Source organism: Oncorhynchus nerka, linkage group LG15 (assembly GCF_034236695.1).
Source record: "Oncorhynchus nerka isolate Pitt River linkage group LG15, Oner_Uvic_2.0, whole genome shotgun sequence".
Taxonomy (NCBI): domain Eukaryota; kingdom Metazoa; phylum Chordata; class Actinopteri; order Salmoniformes; family Salmonidae; genus Oncorhynchus; species Oncorhynchus nerka.
This window is the reverse complement of record NC_088410.1, coordinates 18753702-18758662: the sequence shown is the minus strand read 5'-3', so window position 1 is coordinate 18758662 and position 4961 is coordinate 18753702. Positions and strand designations below refer to the sequence as shown.

Here is a 4961-nt window from a genome sequence, read left to right as displayed (position 1 = left end):
TACACCACTGTAAGTCTCTGCTACTTTGAGTACACCACTGTAAGTCTCTACTACTTTGAGTACACCACTGCAAGTCTACTACTTTGAGTACACCACTGTAAGTCTCTACTACTTTGAGTACACCACTGTAAGTCTCTACTACTTTGAGTACACCACTGTAAGTCTACTACTTTGAGTACACCACTGTAAGTCTCTACTACTTTGAGTACACCACTGTAAGTCTCTACTACTTTGAGTACACCACTGTAAGTCTCTACTACTTTGAGTACACCACTGTAAGTCTCTGCTACTTTGAGTACACCACTGTAAGTCTCTACTACTTTGAGAACACCACTGTAAGTCTCTACTACTTTGAGTACACCACTGTAAGTCTACTACTTTGAGTACACCACTGTAAGTCTCTGCTACTTTGAGTACACCACTGTATGTCTCTACTACTTTGAGTACACCACTGTAAGTCTCTGCTACTTTGAGTACACCACTGTAAGTCTCTGCTATTTTGAGTACACCACTGTAAGTCTCTACTACTTTGAGTACACCACTGTAAGTCTCTGCTACTTTGAGTACACCACTGTAAGTCTCTACTACTTTGAGTACACCACTGTAAGTCTACTACTTTGAGTACACCACTGTAAGTCTCTACTACTTTGAGTACACCACTGTAAGTCTCTACTACTTTGAGTACACCACTGTAAGTCTACTACTTTGAGTACACCACTGTAAGTCTCTACTACTTTGAGTACACCACTGTAAGTCTCTGCTACTTTGAGTACACCACTGTAAGTCTCTTCTACTTTGAGTACACCACTGTAAGTCTCTACTACTTTGAGTACACCACTGTAAGTCTCTGCTACTTTGAGAACACCACTGTAAGTCTACTACTTTGAGTACACCACTGTAAGTCTACTATTTTGAGAACACCACTGTAAGTCTCTACTACTTTGAGTACACCACTGTAAGTCTCTGCTACTTTGAGAACACCACTGTCGTGTATTTTGAGTACACCATTGTAAGTCTCTGCTATTTTGAGTACACCACTGTAAGTCTACTACTTTGAGTACACCACTGTAAGTCTACTACTTTGAGTACACCACTGTAAGTCTACTACTTTGAGTACACCACTGTAAGTCTACTCTTTGAGTACACCACTAAGTCTACTATTTTGAGTACACCACTGTAAGTCTACTATTTTAGTACACCACTGTAAGTCTACTACTTTGAGTACACCACTGTAAGTCTACTACTTTGAGTACACCACTGTAAGTCTACTACTTTGAGTACACCACTGTAAGTCTACTACTTTGAGTACACCACTGTAAGTCTACTACTTTGAGTACACCACTGTAAGTCTACTATTTTGAGTACACCACTGTAAGTCTCTACTACTTTGAGTACACCACTGTAAGTCTCTACTACTTTGAGAACACCACTGTAAGTCTACTACTTTGAGTACACCACTGTAAGTCTCTACTACTTTGAGAACACCACTGTAAGTCTCTACTACTTTGAGTACACCACTGTACGTCTCTGCTATTTTGAGAACACCACTGTACGTCTCTGCTATTTTGAGTACACCACTGTAAGTCTCTACTACTTTGAGTACACCACTGTAAGTCTCTGCTACTTTGAGAACACCACTGTACGTCTCTGCTATTTTGAGTACACCACTGTAAGTCTCTGCTATTTTGAGTACACCACTGTACGTCTCTACTACTTTGAGTACACCACTGTAAGTCTCTACTACTTTGAGTACACCACTGTAAGTCTCTGCTACTTTGAGTACACCACTGTAAGTCTCTACTACTTTGAGTACACCACTGTAAGTCTCTACTACTTTGAGTACACCACTGTAAGTCTCTACTACTTTGAGTACACCACTGTAAGTCTACTACTTTGAGTACACCACTGTAAGTCTCTCCTACCTGTCTACTCCTCTATGTCCATCCCTCTCTCCATCTCACTGACCCCTTTCAATACCTCTCCATTCCTCCTTTAAGTTCATCTACATCTCTCATCACCTTCTCCTTCCTTCCTTTCCAACTTCCCTATTAATTTTCATCCCTCCATCTCTCTTCCCCGTCCAATGAAAACATTCCCTCCATCTCTTCCCCGTCCAATGAAAACATTCCCTCTGCATCGGTTATATCCCTCCATCTCTCCTCCCCGTCCAATGAAAACATTCCCTCTGCATCGGTTATATCCCTCCATCTCTTCCCCGCCCAATGAAAACATTCCCTCTGCATCGGTTATATCCCTCCATCTCTTCCCCGCCCAATGAAAACATTCCCTCTGCATCGGTTATATCCCTCCATCTCTTCCCCGTCCAATGAAAACATTCCCTCTGCATCGGTTATATCCCTCCATCTCTTCCCCGCCCAATGAAAACATTCCCTCTGCATCGGTTATATCCCTCCATCTCTTCCCGCCCAATGAAAACATTCCCTCTGCATCGGTTATATCCCTCCATCTCTTCCCCGCCCAATGAAAACATTCCCTCTGCATCGGTTATATCCCTCCATCTCTTCCCCGCCCAATGAAAACATTCCCTCTGCATCGGTTATATCCCTCCAACTCTTCCCCGTCCAATGAAAACATTCCCTCTGCATCGGTTATATCCCTCCACACCCCTCCTTCCTTGGTCCCTCCCTCCATCCATCCCTCCCTCTCTAAACACCTTCCTCTAACCTCACCTCTCTACAGGACAAGGAGCCCAGAGACATCATCCCTCCCTCTCTAAACACCTTCCTCTAACCTCACCTCTCTCTACAGGACAAGGAGCCCAGAGACATCATCCCTCCCACTCTAAACTCCTTCCTCTATCCTCACCTCTCTCTACAGGACAAGGAGCCCAGAGACATCATCCCTCCCTCTCTAAACACCTTCCTCTACCCTCACCTCTCTCTACAGGACAAGGAGCCCAGAGACATCATCCCTTCCTCTCTAAACACCTTCCTCTATCCTCATCTCTCTACAGGACAAGGAGCCCAGAGGCATCATCCCTCTGGAGAACCTTTGTGTGAGAGAGGTGGTGTATGCTCTGCAAAACCGGTAAGAATACAATACCCTTAGACACTCATCCTTCAGTGTGTGTGTGTGTGTGTGAAAGAGTGAGAGCGCACTACTCACCCTTACTTATCCTTCCGTGTGATTGACTTGATTGCTCCTGTCTGTCTCTCTGTGTTCCTCAGTACTGTCTGGAGCTGTATAACCCCAACAGCAGGGGTCAGAAGATCAAGGCGTGTAAGACAGAGACAGACGGCAGAGTGGTGGAGGAAACACCAGTCGTACATGATCTGTGCCGCTACCGCTGAGGAACGAGACACATGGATAGAGAGCATCAGGTACTACGCATGGAAGAACACACTGGTGGGAGGAGCTACAGGAGAATACACACGCCAGTGGAGGCTGGCGGGAGGAGCTATAGGAGGACGCGCTCATGGTATTGGCTGGAATGGCATATATGGAACGGAGTCAAGGTGTGGTTCCCATGTGTTGTGATGTGTTTGATACCGTTCAATTGATTCCATTCCAGCCATTACAATGAGCCCATCCTCCTATAGCTCCTCCCAGTTCCACCACACACACACACACACACACACACACAGATAGATAGACAACACAGTGACTAGGGTCTCCCGACCAATCAGGAGGCAGACATTCCAGAACGTCGCGATTCAAAACCAAAGTTTGCAGGCAAAACCTTTGCAGTGGTTTTAGTGAAGGTAGTTTGACACTCGTTAAAAAGAACCTCTGTGGTCTCCATCTTACCAACTATGATTTAGTATTTGATTTAAGCGGTAGAGCAGTGACCTAGGCAGTGACGTACTGTAGTTCCTCTATGTTGCCTAGGCTGGGCTTTTAGAGGCTACACACGCAATCACCACACCATTAACAACCCACCATCCTGATATCTCACATTATAGAGCCAGCATCACCAAGGACCCCTTCTATGACCTGGTGTCGGTGCGTAAGAAGAAGGTGATCAACCAGGCTCCCCAAGACTGAGACAGGACAGCACCCCTGTGGATCAATCACAGTACTGCATCACAGAGGGAGGTGGAACCCTGCAGCAAATAGTACAATCAATAGACTTAGGTTCAGGTTCAGTTGAACTGACTAAGCATTGGGAACCTGGACACTTTCAACAGTGAGAATGAGGACCTTCTACCTTAAAAAGGAATTAGAAATGAACTTTTGTCATAATGAGAATTGAGGGATAATTAGTTTTGTTGCAAGAAGAGTTCCTGAGAAGACTGCTGGGGACTGATTTGGACTTTAATCTGGATGGAACAGGTGGAACTGTGTACTGTCTGGAAGAGGAACTTCTCCTTTTCAACCCCCACCGTGCCAAAGGACTTCCTTCTTACCCTGTGAGATGAAATACTGTCATTGTCAACAGCTGTCAACGTGACCTGTACATACTGTGTGTTGAGGTGGTGACAGAAGCGAAGCCAAGAGAGCGGTTTCTCATGTACATACTGCAGATAGATACGACCTCAAGCATGGCTGATTCCACCTACTGTCCTTGTATGACTCTTTGATTGTGTCCCAAATGGTGCCCTATTCTCTATACAGTGCACTACTTTCCACCAGAGCCTTATGGACCCTGGTCAAAAGTGGTGCACTAAATAGGGAACAGGGTGCCATTTAAGATGCTGTTATAAGACCTCTGTGTCTGGTTTATCATACCTGTTCTATGTACTGGATGTACATCATGCTAATAGATACCACCTCGATCGTTGCTGGCTTCGCCAACTGTACTGGGGGCGGCAGTATTGGGCCAGTAGCCACGAGGCCGCTGGTTCGAATCCCCGAGCCTCCTAAGTGAAAAACTGTTGATGTGCCCTTGAGCAAGGCGCATGACCCATAATGCTCCTGTAGATTGCTCTGGATAAGGGTCTCTGTTAAATGACTGAAATGTATTTGTCTCTGTATGCTAATACTGTGGAGAGGATCTCTGA

At 45.3% G+C, this 4961-nt stretch overlaps 1 pseudogene; it reads left to right on the top strand.

Annotated features, from left to right (window-relative positions):
• LOC135560095 (cytohesin-4-like) overlaps nt 1-4961 on the top strand; it is a 16923-nt pseudogene extending 11962 nt beyond the window's left edge.